The sequence below is a fragment of the Perognathus longimembris genome, chromosome 20 (genome assembly GCF_023159225.1).
Source record: "Perognathus longimembris pacificus isolate PPM17 chromosome 20, ASM2315922v1, whole genome shotgun sequence".
Lineage (NCBI taxonomy): Eukaryota > Metazoa > Chordata > Mammalia > Rodentia > Heteromyidae > Perognathus > Perognathus longimembris.
Genome location: NC_063180.1, coordinates 24,659,633 through 24,675,566, shown reverse-complemented (window position 1 = coordinate 24,675,566; position 15,934 = coordinate 24,659,633). Strand labels below are relative to the sequence as shown.

At 48.3% G+C, this 15,934-nt stretch overlaps 1 protein-coding gene across 1 annotated transcript in view; it reads right to left on the bottom strand.

Annotated features, from left to right (window-relative positions):
- The window catches only part of LOC125368123 (zinc finger protein 239-like), a 128,297-nt gene that overhangs the window by 41,717 nt on the left and 70,646 nt on the right, over positions 1 to 15,934 (bottom strand). The window lies entirely within an intron of this gene.

Sequence of the window (15,934 nt, the reverse complement as noted above, 5' to 3'; positions counted from 1 at the left end):
GATGAAGCCTACTTGATTGTGAAGTATGATTTTCTTGATCAGTTTCTGGATCCTGTTAGCTAATACGTTGTTGAGGAGCTTTGCATCTGTGTACATTGTTGATATCGGTCTGTAATTCTCTTTTTTTTGTTGGGTCTTTGCCTGGTTTGGGGATGAGTATAATATTAGCTTCATAGAATGAGTTTGTGATTCCTCCCTCTGTTTCTATTTTGCAGAAGAGTTTGAGGAGTACTGGTATTAGCTCCTCACTGAAGGTTTTATAGAATTTATTGGTGAATCCACCCAGGCCTGAGCTTTTCTTTGTTGGGAGGCTCTTGATTACCTTCTGTATCTTGCTGTAAGTTATTGGCTGATTTATTTCTTCTTGATTCAGTTTGGGCAGTTTTTACTTCTCTAAGAATTGATCCATTACTGTAAAATTTTTATTCTTTACTGAGTAAAGGTTCTGGAAATAGTTCCTTATGATTGTTTGAATATCATGTGTATTTGTTGTAATTTTTTCGGTGGAGTCCTGATCTTATGGATATGAGTCTCTTCTCTTCTTTTTTTTTTGTAAGTCTTGCAAGGGCTTGTCAATTTTATTTATTTTCTCAAAGAACTAGCTTTTAGTTTTATTTATTTGTTGAATGGTTTTTCTATTCTCAATCAGATTTATCTCTTCTTTAATCTTTGTGATCTCTCTCCTCCTAGTCGTTTTAGATTCAATTTTTTCTTGTTTCTCCAGGCGTTTTAACTGCATCATGAGGTTATTTACCTGTTCTGATTCCATTCTTTTAATGTGAGTGGTGAGGGCAATGATCTTGCCCCTCAGCACCACCTTAGCTGTATCCCATAGGTCTCTTTGTGAGATTCTTTGTGAGATTCCATCTCACCCCAGTAAGAATGTCCTACATCAAGAAAACTAACAATAGGGCTGGGGATATAGCCTAGTGGCAAGAGTGCCTGCCTCGGATATACGAGGCCCTAGGTTCGATTCCCCAGCACCACATATGCAGAAAATGGCCAGAAGCGGCACTGTGGCTCAAGTGGCGGAGTGCTAAGCCTTGAGCGGAAAGAAGCCAGGGACAGTGCTCAGGCCAGGACTGGCCAAAAAAAAAAAAAAGAAAACTAACAATAACAAATGTTGGAGGGGATGTGGCCAAAAGGGAACCCTACTTCATTGTTGGTGGGTAGTTAAAATGGTTCAGCCACTCTGGAAAGTGGTGTGGAGATTCCTCAGAAGGCTAAACATAGAGCTCCCCTATGACCCAGCAGCCCCACTTTTGGGCATCTACCCAAAAGACCACAAACAAGAACACACTAAAGCCACCAGCACAACAATGTTCATCGCAGCACAATTTGTCATAGCTAGAATTTGGGACCAACCCAGATGCCGCTCAGTATATGAATGGATCAGGAAAATGGGATACATATACACAATGGAATTTTATGCCTCTATCAGAAAGAATGATATTGCCCCATTTGTAAGGAAATGGAAGGACTTGGAAAAAATTATACTAAGTGAAGTGAGTCAGACCCAAAGAAACATGGACTCGATGGTCTCCCTCATAGGGAATAATTAGCACAGGTTTAGGCTAGTCACAGCAGAGGATCACAAGAGCCCAATAGCTATACCCTTATGAACACAAAAGATGATGCTAAGTGAAATGAACTCCATGTTATGGAAACGACTGTTATATCACTGTTGTAGTTACTTTCAACATGCGATGTGAAACCATAGCTTCTACTATTGATGATCCTCTTGTACTTCACTATCTCTGTATATTATCTGAGTACATTAGAACTAGGAGACAGTAAGGGAATACCAAAATCGAGAGACACAGGGTAAAAAAGACAAACGATTACAAAAGCAATACTTGCAAAACTGTTTAGTGTAAATCTACTGAACAACTCATGGGGGGAAAGGGAAAGGGGGAAGGGGGAGGGGGAAATGAGGGAGGAGGTAACAAACAGTACAAGAAATGTATCCAATGCCTAAAGTATGAAACTGTAACTGCTCTGTATATCAGTATGACAATAAAAAAAAAGAAAAAAAGAAAAAAAAATATCCCACTATGATTGTGTTTGAGTCTATCTTGTTCTGTAGTTCTGTGAGAATTTGTTTAACATATTTAGATCCTCTTTTGTTTGGTGACTATAAATTTATTACTGTGATACCTTGATCCTGGATTCTTCCTTGTATTAAAATGTAGTGTCCTTCTTTATCTTTTTCAACTGATTTTAATGAGAAGTATAGGTTTTCTGAAATCAGAATGGCTACCCCTGCCATTTTGGTAGGTGTGTTTGCTAGGAAGATCTTGCTCCATCCTTTCATTCGGAGCCTGTTTTTGTCCCTTGCTGTAAGATGGGTCTCTTGAAGATGAAAGATAGCAATTTTTCATTTACGGATCTACTCTGTCAATCTGGTCCTCTTTATCGGAGAACTAATACCATTTATGTTCAAGAGATCATGGATAAGTGTGGTGTTTTTCCCTTCCATTTTCCTGTTAGGCTATGTTTCCTCTCCCATCTTTCTTGTCTTTATTGAGCTGCTCTTCCTGTTGGGCTCTGGCTATTGTTTTTTTCTGTTTCTGTCTGGAGGTCCTGTACGTTTTCTGGTGGGTGGGGTTCCCCTCTTAGAATTCGCTGTAAGGCTGTTTTTTGTTTACATATTTCTTTAGTTCCTCTTTTCTATGGAAAGATCTGGTTTTTCCCTTGAAGGTAAATTCTAATTCTGCTGGGTATCTAATTCTGGGTTGGCAGTTGTTGGCCTGCAGGACTTGGATTGTGTTCTTCCAGGCTCTTTGTGCATTGTAAGTTTGTGTGGAGAGGTCTGCCATTATTCTGATCTTTTTTCCATTGTAATATAGTTTTTTCTTTGTTTTGGCTGCATTCAAAATATGTTCCTTGCTGTTGAAATCTGAGGTGTTGACGATTATGTATCTGGGGGAGATTCTTCTAGGGTCCGGTCTGCCAGGTGTTCTGTAGGCTTCTGTTATTTAGGTTAGGTTTTCCCTTTTGAGATTTGGGAAATTCTCTGTAATAATTCTATTGAATATATTTTATATACCTCTGCTCTGATACTTCTCTCCTTCATCTATTCCAATTATAGGCAGATTATATCTCCTCTCCCTGTCCTCTAGCTCCTGGATTAGTCTGCCCTGGAGTTTGACAGTTTCTTGGAGTGCAGGAATCTTCAGGTTCTTATCAGCTGAATCATCATCCATAAGAGAGACGCGAGATTCAAGATGATCAATTCTTTGTGATGTGGCTTTGAGTGTGGTTTGCATTGAGGCAAGTGAGCTGTTTATGGTTGCCAGATCAGCTCTCATTGTGGTAATTTCTTCTTTTAATGAGTTGTGTTTTGAATCTATTTTTTTTCATGCATTTTGTTTCTCAGGATGTTAAGGTCTTCTTTAACAGAGGAGTAGACTGTATCTATTTTTGCTCCCACTTCTTCCTTGACTTCCTGAAGGTCCTTTGAAACTTCCATTCTAAATTCCTGGAATTGTTTTTTGAATTTGTTCTTGAGGCTTTCAATCATTTCTGCTATCTTAGCCTCAGTTATTTTTTTATTCTCCATCTCCTCTTCGGTCATACTGCTTTTTGGAGCTGGCGAGTTGGCTTGACCTTTCACGAAATTTGTAACATTTCTTTGTGATTTTCGCATCTGGGTTGAAGCAGTTATGGATTCTTGCACTTCCTGTCGGGAGCCTGTAGGTGGCAGCCTTGACTTGGCTTTGTGCTGGTTCCTGCTGGTCTGCCAGCAGGGACTTGTTTGTATCCTGAGTTCTGCTGTTGAATCTTACTGCCCAATGGGTGAGTGACCATCTCAGTTGTTGCCAATGCGGTTACCCTCACCGCAGTTAGGGGTGGGTAGGTTCTGTGGTTTTCTCCACAGGACTGTGCTCTGCCATCGTATTGTGCTGTCCCTTTTGAACCCCTGTTGGGAGTTCACAGGTTGCCGATTCAGCGTGGCATGGAGACTTTTCTCTTCCTTGAGTCTTTCTCCACTAGTTGCTGTGGGTCAAGAGAGCTCGCCTCTCAGATTGAGTATTGCCACTGAAGGGTGGCTCACCCACCTGTGCAGAGTGTTCCTGTCAGAGCAGGTGTTGCTTTTGAGGGGTGGCCTGCCCACCTGGACAGAGTGTGCCTATCAGAGCAGGTGTTGTTGCTGAGGGGCAGCTTGCCCACCTGTGCGCTCCCATGGGGGAGTGGGTGCAGGACCCTCCTGCTGGAGGGCTAGAACACTGACCCATGAGGGCCATCTGGGGGGGCGCGTGCATGTGAGCTCTTGTGCTTCTTTTGGGGGGGTGACACGCTACCCCAGATTGTTGGAGGGCACTTGTGCCCTCTCTCGAATCTACTGTGGGGGCAGTATGCATAGCCCCCAGCAGGTTCAAGTGTCTGGGTGTGGGTTGGTGCTCACGGAATCTGCGTCTCAGCTGTGAGGAGAGGGGGGCGTGTGCTCCGGCCCAGGTGACCCTGCTGGGCTGGTATTGCACACCAGCAAGCCTGTGACTGTTGTTCAAAAAGTCTGTGCAAACCAGGGTGCCTCAAGTGGAGGTCAAATGCCTACAAGACCTCAGGTCCCTGCTGGGGGCCAGGGGTGGTGGTACACACAGATTCAGGCTCCCCAGCTGGGGCTTTGGGGGATGCTGGCCTAAGGTGTGTCACGGCCACTTTGTTGGGAGTTGCTCCTCGCACTGCTAGCTCCTGTGATCTCCCAGGAACTGTAGGGTCCTAAAGCCACCAGATATGTGGCTCTTTTGTTCCCTCGGGGTGGGGAGGGGGAGGGAGGGAACTCTAGTTTCTTTGTCCCCTTGTGATGAGCTCTACATTAGGTTTTGGGTCTCTGCTAGAGCTGATCTCCCCTTTATGGGGGTGGGGACAATGGGGAACTTACTGGTCCTGGATTGTGTGTGTATCCTGCGATGCTGTGGGATTTTAGAGGCTGGGGTGAGGCCCCAGCTCTCCATCTCCGCAGCACCTGGCTGCCTTGCCGTTGTCTGGTCCCAGCCATTCAGTCCCGCGCTGCCGGTCCCGCGCTCGGTCTGGCCTATGCAGTCTGGGGCCCGTGGAGCTCCTGCTGTCTGGTCTATGCACTCGCGATGGGACTTTACCACGGTGGCTTCTGTGGTCACTGATGATCTGCAGTCCCGTTCACGCGCTCTGGGGCTGCTTTCCCAGCCTGCCCCTGTTTCAGCTGGGGTGGTGGGGGTACCCTGGAGATTTTCCAGCCCCATGCAGCCCCATGCTTTTCTTTGTTCTTTTTCATTTCCTGTGTTTCTGTGATTGTTCTGGTTGTTGGGTTTGCTGGCATCTTTTTGTGGCATTGGGTGTTGGAGTTCCCAGCTCACTATTTGGTTGGAGTGAGGTGGGGTTCCTCCCTATTGTGATGGTGCAATCTTCCTCCCTCAAGAGCTTTTCTTTGTTTATTGCAAAAATCAGATACAATGCCAGCTCTCTGCCCCCTTGAGCAAAATACATCAATTTATGAAAACACCCAAGGCCCAGACAACCCCCTCAGGGCTCTCTAGCTCTTGGAGAAGAATGAATGGACTCTGTTATATTTTTTGAAAACACAATGATTTAACCAAGTATAGAATGAAATGAAATCCTGCAGAGCCGAGAGCCACTTTCAGATCTGCACCCGTCAGGGCAATCCATCTCCATCAAGCACAGGTCAGAGCCCTCCTCCCCACACCAGGGCCCAGAGAAGAGAAGGGAATGAGGAGGAGAGCTGGGCTTCTGTATTGAAGGTTAACGCACATCACTGCAGAAGCCCTTTGCCTGCTACTTATTAGTGGCAAAGAGAAAAATAACCAAATATCTATGATGATGGTATTTGTACAAGACTCGTTATCCCAGTGAATAAAGTAATTAAAGCAGGTTTCAAGCCACACCTGATTTCTATATTTCACAAATTCCTGTATGTCTGTTTTTACACTTAGCATCTGAGAAGTCAGACATCTTCTAAATTCTCTTCATTTTCTGAGCTTTTGTAAGCAACAGGTGCCCTTTGGTTTCAAAGCTCCCCCAGCCCTTTTTAAAATGAGTGCCAAATCTGGTGCTTAAACTCGTGGCCTGGGTACTGTCATTGAGTTGTTTTGTTGAAGTTAGTGCTCCACCACTTGAGCCACAGGTTTACTGTTTCCCGTTTGGTGATGAATTGGATATAACACCCTACCCTGCTGGGCACTGGTGGCTCATGCCTGTAATCATTGCTACTCAGGAGATGGAGACCTGAGGATTGAAATTCCCAAAGACCTGGGCAGAAAGAGTACCCATGAGACTCTAATCCTCAATTAACAGCTCAAACGTCGCTATTGGAGCTGTGGTCCAAAGTACCTGAGCACTAATCTTGAGCAAAAAGAGCTTAGACAACTCACCCAGGCTTTGAGTTCAAGGTCACAACCAATAACAACAAAAAGTCTCACAGATTTTCCTGCCTGGTCTGGCTTGAACCATGATCCTCAGATCTCAGCTTCCTGAGGAGCAAGGATTACACTTGTGAGCCATGGCGCCCGATTCTCAAAAGGCATTAATCGAAATTCTCATCCAGGATGAAACTATCACCACCCATTTCCACCAAGATGCACTGCAACAGCATCCTGCAATGCCAGTCCCATGTTCAGAGCTCACAGCCTGCTGACTCACTTTGTAGTCGTGTGAGTGAGTGATTCCTGGTGAGACTCTGTCCAGAGATAAGTGAGGGAGGGTGACAGAATGGTGAGAATGCTCTCCTCAGCAGGGAGAAGAATCTCTAATAGTCGGCTTGATGGTGGAAGAAGAAAAGTAAAAGAGAAAGTCCATGGGAGATACTCATCAGGCAAGGAGCAAAAGTGGAAACACCAGTTTTCCAGTCCTCTTCTTTTCCTTTCTTGTCTAAGAGCAGGACTCCCATCTGTATCTGATGCTTTCATTCTGCACAGAGCTCAACTCCCTGAGCCATTTCTCCAACCCCCATGTAGGTTGAACCATGTGACATTCCAGGAGGAAGTGGGGATCTGACTTTGACTTGGGCCGGTGTTTCCTGGGAAGCAGCCATCACTTCCTTCTTCTTCCTCCCTCCTTGTGTGTCCTGCTTCACTCAGATGAGCTTAATCAACCACTCCTTGCTCCGTAGGGTCTGCCCTTAAGTCACTGGCAAAACCTCCTCACCTGCCTTTCCACACCCACAGGTGAAGGAGCCTGGAGGCCGCTGAGGGGTGCAGGTTCCCCCATCCTGCTCTGTCCCCATATGTATTGGCAATGAGGAGCTTGGAACTGATGACTGAGATGAGACTGAAATGGAGACTGAGGGGAGATCACACCCACATCTAGAGGCCAGGCTCCCAACCTCAGGCAGTCAGGACCAGGGCACTGATGTTCTACCAGGCATTGGGATGTAGTGGTTAATGTCACTTATTTCCACTGGGGAAAAAAATCACTAAGCAAACGAGGCACATCAGGAGTCTGGAGAAACCAGGATGTCCCAGCTGCCAGGAGGGAAACATGGGTAGCCCGGGTCACTGCTATGGAACCAGTAGGGAAAGGAGATTTTCTTCAACCAGGGTTGAGCTAGCCTGGGGTGTTTCAGGGTTGCAAACTGCTCTCCAGTTTCTGGGAGTTCTGGATGTAAGTCATTCACACTGTCACTCATAATGTCTCTGGGATTGAGAGTTGGAGGTGTGGAAGATGAAAACTCTGAATTAACGTCCTATTCGGTCTGTGTGGTTGGACGTGCATCCAGCAGGATTAGCTGGGCATGCCCATCCCTTCTCCCTGGTCACACACTGTGGGGCACACCTTGCATCATTAAGAGGCAATCAGCTGGCCCGCCTGTTTTCTCAGCCCTTGGGCCTCGTGGCTGTTAGCTCTGCCTGCCTTCCGGGTCCAGAACTGGAAAGGCAGTTCTAACTGGCCCCGCCTCCCAGCCTTGGGAACATGTGTAGCCAAGATGGCGGCTGGTAGTGAACCCAGAGGCAGTCCTGTGGGCTGTGATGTAGAATTAGGCCCCCCCTTAGGGTGGTCCCTCGGCTCTCCACCCTTGACGGACAGCTCAGGCCACCTCTCATAGCCCCTAGCTAGGTGCGCTACACCCCTCCCCTTCCTGCTGCTCTCTGTGCCTTTAGAGCAACTCCTTCCTGAATAAACCCGGACTGTGAGAACTTTCTCCCGAGTCGTCTGATTGTCCTCTGCCGAAGGGGGGCTGGGTGCGGGTGGTTCGCCGACTCTTTGCCTTTTCTGGGCTCCCCTCGGCCAGGGTGCACTTCCCCACCTCTCCAGCTGGCCAGGAGAGCACCAGGGGCGAGGGACCCCTGGCAGCTGGCGCCCAAACGTGGAGCACAGGAAAGGTTTAGAAACTATGCCGGAGAGCCCAGCTAAGCAAGTTCCTAGAGGTAAGGGTATCCCCGGAAAGGATGGGGCAATCTCAAAGTCAGCGGGGTGATCCAGCCCTCTGGGTGCTGAGATTCACACTCCAAAATACCGGACAGGACATTTCAGACTCCCAGGCCGTAACAATTTGGGAAATATTGACACATGCCACCCCTTGGCTGGCCGGTGCTAATCCACTTGCCTGGGACACGTGGGATTGGCTAGAGCAGGAAGTGGAAAGCAGGGAATTTAACTTGGGAGAGGAACTCCCTCTCATAGTCTTCCCACTTCTCTGGGCCCTTAAGGACTGCTTTTCCCCAGGCCCATTAATGGAGAACATCTGGGCCTGGGAAGGGTCTGCGGGGAAACATCTTGGATGGGAGGAAGACAGCCCTCCCACTGCCCAGGAAGAGAGGGCTCTGCTCAATGCCTCACTCCAATGAGCCCACAGGCGAGCCTTTGCCTGGTCCCCCGGGTCCCAAGTTAAGCGCCTCGGTCCCAAGACACGTGGTGAAAGAGCGAGGTGGGGGGGCGGCCTCCGGCTTTTCGTCCCTCTTCCCCTACCAGATGCTCCCTCCACCTTGTGCAGACCTGAGAAGGCCCACCAAACTGCCCGGCCACAGACGCGGCTCTCGCTCACCATGCATGGGCTCCCCAGTAGATGTTAACCCGGGACGCCATAGACCGACCCAGTGGCACCCCTGGGAAGCCCAGGATTTTAGAGAACTTAGAAAGGTAGTTTCCAAGGATGGACCTAATTCTCCCTGGGCCGAGACCCTCCTCCGTGGCCTGCTCATCGACTTTGCACCACCCAAGATTGGAGGAGTTTAGCTAAGACTGTACTTCCTAGACCACTGTACCTAAACTGGTGTGCTTTTTTTAGCAATGGGTGCTATGCTCAGGCTGAGAGAAATCAAGCTGCCGATCCCCCAGTCCCAATAACTTTTGAAATTTTGTTAGGGTCCAGTAATCAGTACTCGACAAGCCTCCAACAGGCTGCTCTTCCTGCCCCCTATCAAGAGCAGGTATGGGCCCTGGGATTGGCGGCATGGGAAAGGTTAGGGGAGGGCTCCTCGGAGCCCCCGGTATCAGGAATTACTCAAAGGGCTATGGAGGATCTTGGCACATTTATCGACAGTGTGGAAAGGAGCCTCCAGGGGAAGATCCCTCCTGGGCTCCTGCAGGTCCAGCTTGTTAAGATCCTGGTGTGGGAGGGAATGACCACAGACCACAAACTAGCCTGTGCAGGGATGAAGGATAGATCTATGGAAAGGTGGATAATTGCTAGCAAGGATGCCAGTGCTCAGGCCCACCGGACACAGTCGCTGATGGCTTTGCTTACCGAGGCATCTGCTCTTGCCTCTACCATAGGGACAAACAAAGGGGTCTGTTATGGGAGTGTCCTACAGGCCGCATAAGACCTAGTGCCTCACAATGACAACCCTCAGGCCAGGCCAAGGGGCTACCTAGAACACCTTGCCCCTGGTGCAAGAAGGGACTTCATTGGCAAAAGGATTGCAAGTCCAGATTTGATGTTTAGGGAAAGCCTTTAAACTGGTATTGGGGCGCCCTCCAGCCCCATCACCCAAAGGAGGTGGCCAGTCTAGTGACCAGCCTAGGGCCCACTGGGCACTCCCAATAGTCCCAGGAGTTAGGCCAAAAATAGACATCTTTATAGCAGGGAAAAGGTTACGATGCTTAATTGACACTGGAGCAGACCAGACTATATTAGGAAAAGAGGAGGTTCCCCTACAATGGAAGCTGATCCCTGGGCCTCTGTTGTCAGGGTTGGGGGGTGATGCTAGGTCTGAAGTAACCAGGGACTGGCTTACCTGGAGGGATATAGACAGTAGTCCGGGAGAAGTTCGCCCCCTAGTGGCGACTGGCCTAACAGTTAATCTTCTAAGACAGGATATTTTGGGGGAAGCTGAGGCCTTAATCACTACAGGTCATGGCCTGTCAGGTGACCCTAGCAACCATCAGGGAGTGCCTCCTTCTGAGGCCTTGGGGCAGGGGGCTCCTGTTCCTCCTACAGGGGCCTCACCCCCAATCCTAGGGGCCACTGTTCCTACCATCCCTGCCATTCGATGGCTCCTGGGCCTCCCAGTGTCAGTGGAACAGTGGCCACTCTCCCTAAACAAGCTAGAAAGATTAAAGGAAATAATATCAGAACAACTAGCCCTAGGACATATTAGATCCTCGTTAAGTCCTTGGAACAGTCCTGTATTTGTTATACAAAAGGCTTCATGTAAAAGGAGAATGTTACAGGACCTAAGAAAAATTAATGAGCGGATGATTCCCGCAGGCATCCCTTCACGAGGGCTGCCATGGATCCCCTCCATTCCTCGGGATCTGATTCTTATTGTAATAGACATCAAGGACTGTTTCTTTTCCATTCCTCTTGACCCACAGGACTGTGAGAAGTTTGCCTTCTCCATTCCTTCGGTTAACTACCAGGGGCCAGACCAAAGATATGAGTGGGTAGTTTTACCTCAGGGCATGGCTAACATTCCAGCCTCTGTCAACATTATGTGTCACAGGTCCTCCAACCTCTTCAGAGGCAATCAGATATTATTTTATATGTCTATATGGATGACATCATTATTGGAGCGGCGGACGCCCAAGTGTTGGGCGCCGCCTATAGGAGGCTACAGACACTCCTACAAAGGGGAGGATTGCACATATCCAATGACAAGGTTTAGACCTTACCTCCCTTTAAGATTTTGGGGGCCGAGCTTAGGCTAGACTCTGTTTGCCCCCTTAAGCACCAATAATCCTTCCAGTCATCCTATACCTTGGTGGAGTTACAAAAGCTGTTGGGTGAAATTAATTGGCTAAGGCCTTGGCTTCACCTGCCTACAGAAGATCTGCTTCTGCTTTTTGACTCTTTAAAGGATAAAGCCCCCACTGATGTTATTACAATAACTTCATCACTTCAAGTAATATTTCAAAATATTCAGATGGCCTTAAATATGGCACAATTGGCTCATTATAGGCCCGAATGCCCCCTTTGTCTCTGGATCCTTCCCAGCTCAGAGCTTTTCTCAGCCGCCATTACTCAGGCAGGCGAGCCTCTCCAATGGGTGCATGCATCAGTAGGAGGGGCTCCCAGGGTTTTTTCCCAGCTAGACCAGCTAGCTATTAAGAGCAGGGATACTCCCTGAGATATTATGGGCAGGATCCTGATGTGCTAGTTATTCCCTACCGGCTGTCAGATTTTGAGTGGGTTAAAAGAAACCGTAACCAGGTGTCTAGTGCCTTAGAGGGTTTCATGGGGAAGTTGGACTGTCATTATGGCACTTCAAGATGGGTGACCTCATACTTGAGGCTACAGTGGACTCCCCCCATACTTTTCTCTACCAGACCTCTTATTAAAGCTGTAAATGTTTTTACTGATGGAGGAAAAGCAGGGTCTGCCGCGGTGGTATACTCCACCTCCTCCCCTGCCAATAGGAAAGAGAACACCCACTATTTTGAGCCAGTTACAGGGTCTGCACAGTTTAAGGAGCTGTATGCAGTTGCCCTGGCACTAACCCATATCCAACAGCCGATGAACCTATTTTCTGACAGTTTGTATGTAGTTAATTTGTTACCAACCCTAGTGTCCTCATACATTAAACTAGATAAAAATCCAATTACTCCCTTGATGATCCAAGTCAGGTCTTTACTAAAGGAACGGGCTGAGCCTATCTTCTTACAGCACCTCCAAAGACACCAAGAACTACCTGGAAACCTGGCATGAGGTAACCAAATGGCTGATCACCTGGCCACTAATGGGACTATTATAGCTACAGCCACTTCACAGCCTCCAATTTTTCAAATGGCTCAAGGACTCCATGAGCATACACATTAAAACTGGAGAGGGTTACATGAAAGATTCCCCCTGGTTCCTATAAAGGACTTAAGAAAGATCATAAGGACATGCAGATCATGTATGCCATTTCTCCAGGCCCCGCCTCTGCAATCTCCTGAAGTTAACCCCAGTGTCCTTAAACCTAATGTTATCTGGCAAACTGATGTAATCCACTATGCTCCCTTTGGAAAATTAAAATATATATTTATGTCCATAGACACCCACTCACATGCCTGCTGGGCAACAGCCCATTCAGGTGAGAGGGCCTGACATGCTGAAAGCCATTTTCTACAATGTTTCGCTATCCTGGGGCTTCCCTTACAGGTAACAACAGACAATGGACCTTGCTTTATAAGCAAACCATTGCAGAAATTTTTTCAAATATGGAATAGTAAACACACCACTGGAATACCATACAATCCAAGGGGTCAAGCCATAATCGAGAGGCATAATAAGACCCTAAAGGACCAATTATTAAAACAAAAGGGGGAGGCAGCCCCCATGACCAGTTAAGGACAGCCATGCTTACGTTAAATATTTTAAATTTCTCCAAAGACCAACCTCTGAAGGCTTTTCAGAGGCATTGGTCAAATCAGGCACCTTATTTAAAGGTGGAAGTCCGATGGAAGGACCTCCTTACTGGATCATGGCAAGGTCCTGACCCACTTATTAGCGTGGGAAGGGGCTTTGGATGTGTTTTTTCCAATTGGGGAACCAAGCCCAACTTGGATACCTGCTAGAGACCTAAAATACTGTTCACCAGAATAACTACCCAAGAGCTCTCTCTCTCTTGAGGTATTTCTTCTTATTTATTCTCTCTAGAAAAAAAGAAAGAAAGAAAGAAAGAAAAGGACCATGTGGATTTCTTCCTGCTCCTCCCTGGAAATACGGGAAACCTGCCTGTGTGCATCAGTGGTGGACAACAACAGAGACAGCCAACCTCCCTTCCTTCCAGTGCCGGGCCCTGCTTGCTTCTTGGACTCTACCTCGACGTCTTTTATGGCGCAATGTTTCGCTGTGGCAATAGCGCCTACATCTTTGCCAAAGAACTGGAATGGAGTTTGCACTGTTGTTTCCCTTTTTCCTTTCCCCTGTTGCTGAGCTTAGGGGCTCCCGTTGCGGGGGGGGGGGGGGGGGGGGGGAATAGGCATTGAGGGTTTTGGCACCTTGCTTCAATGTTTATGATAAACTGTTTACTAACTACATGCATTAAGTTGCTAGGACCTTGGCTGCTGTGGACCTCCAGAATAGCCAGGGCCTGGACCTGCTTCTACCTCACCGCCAGATATGGGGGATGCTGCCTGCATTATGTTGAGCGGCGCAGAAATGGACTGAACTCCAATTTTCCCTGGACAGAGCTAAATGGATGGCTCCCTCACCATCTCCCCCTTGTGGGAGAGACACCCCCATTTGCCTTGTGTTTACATTTGCCTTGTGTCCACATTTGCCTTGTGTTTACATTTGCCTCTGTGTTTACACTTGACCCTGGCTATGGCAAATAGGCTTCCCCTATTTCTTAAGCAATGAGCCAGAGCTGTCCAGTTAATGGTGGTCTGGGCAGCATTATGCTGCTTTTAGCCAATTGGGAACCCTATGAGGTTGGTCATGGCCCCTACCAGAGTGTGCAGCCTACCGGGGTGTACAGGCATGAGGCAGAAATAATAGGGCCTCCTCTTGAGTGCCAATTCCTCTCCCCCCGAGTTCTTCCACTGGACTGGCAAGCCCTGGAGGTAGGTTTGCCTGAAGAGCTAGGGTGGTAGCCAATGACAGGTAAGATCCTCAGAGGGGGACAACCTAAGACAGGCACATTCTTGAGTAGGGCGCCTCCTACTAATTAAAAACAAAAGGGGGAGATGTGGGGCACGCTTTACATCATTAAGAGGCAATCAGCTGGCCCCGCCTGTTTTCCCAGCCCTGGGGCCACGTGGCTGTTAGCTCTGCCTGCCTTCTGGGTCCGGAACTGGAAAGGCGGTTTTAACTGGCCCCGCCTTCCAGCCTTGGGAACACGTGTAGCCAAGATGGCGGCTGGTGGTGAACCCAGAGGCGGTCCTGTGGGCTGTGATGTAGAATTAGGCCACCCCTTAGGGTGGTCCCTGGGCTCTCCACCCTTGACGGACAGCTCAGGCCACCTCTCATAGCCCCTAGCTGAAGGGTTAAATTAAAGTGACTCTGTTTTGAGGTGTCAGTTTGTTGTTTACATTAAAATATAAATGACCCTGAGCATGCTTAAGTTTCAGGAACTGGTTTGTTTGTGCTAAAGCTGTTAAGCTGCAAATTCTTTAACAACCCTAAAGCCAGACTCCCTACAGCGCTTGTAAATTTCTAGAACAAAGCTATCTACAAGTTAAAGAAGCTACTCTGTGCTGTGCCTGGCCTTGGGAAGGACTGCACAAAGTACGAGATAAAAGGACACTAGAAACAGACCCAGACTGTCAATCACCCCATTTGGCAGGACAGCTTGTAAAAACCCAGACAGCTGGGAAACTCCCTTGATAACCTTTGACCGTCCTAGAATGCCCCTAGCCCCGAGCCAATCAGCCTTTGGTCCATACCCTAATTCTGCCCAAACACCTGCTTGCTGTAAATTTCGTAGTTTTTGCCTTTATAAGCCCTGTAAAAATCCAGCTCAGGGCTTCTTCCCTATCTCCGCTGCGTCGGTGTAAGGGACGAGGCCCGAGTTGCAACTCGCCTGATTAAAGCCTTGCTTTTGCATTTTGGAACGTCTGGCTCTCAGTGGTCTTCTTGGTGGGTTTCTCTCGACTTGGGCATTACATAGCTAGGTGCGCTACACCCCTCCCCTTCCTGCTGCTCTCTGAGCCTTTTAAGAGTGACTCCTTCCTGAATAAACCAGGACTGTGAGAACTTTCTCCCGAGTCGTCTGATTGTCCTCTGCCGAAGGGGGGCTGGGTGCAGGCGGTTCGCCTACTCCTTGCCTTTTCTGGGTTCCCCTCAGCCGGGGTGCGCTTCCCCGCCTCTCCAGCTGGCCAGGAGAGTGCCGGTGGTGAGGGAACCCCCGGCTACACACACCGTGAGCCCCTCACTGCACAACCTGGGGACCTGGATATCAGTGGTAGAAATGGAAGAATTTTAACTTGCTGTGCATGAGGTGCCACTGATGGTTTCCTGATGTTAGGATAAAGAATTTGGAGAACGGGTGTCTTTATAGTTATGGTTTTTTCAATATAAGTTTGTTACTATGAAGGTATTGTACTGGGAGGTTACCATTTCAGAAGCCAGGTGATGAGTACATTTCTTTTTGGACAAGGTCACTTTTTCCTTCGCTTTCAATAAATTTTGGAAACCATTGTTGTTTGTGTGTACCAATATTTGGGCTCTAACTCAAGGCCCTGTGCTCTTGCTCATCCTCTTTGCCTTCAGGCCATGTCATCGCCCTTCCAAGCCATCAGCCCCCCCCCCCCAGCACCCTGACTCTGACCCTCAACCCGCTCACCCCACTTCAGCATCCTGACCATGCACTATAGGCCACTAGGAGGCCTAGAGTCTCCCAAGGCTTCATCCATTTTTCCAGTGGCACCCCAGGCAAAGCTGTCTGGTTACTCTCTCTTTCTCTCCTAGGCCTCCCTCCTGGCCATACCAGATTCTTCCAGGCCCACTTGCTGTAGCCAGCCTAGGCCCAGGTCTTTCCCCTAACCGCATCAGGTTAGGCCATGCCCACCTTCTCCCATCCAATCACTGGTCCCTTAGACCTGGTTTCCTTCTGGCCCCACCTGCTTGCAGCTT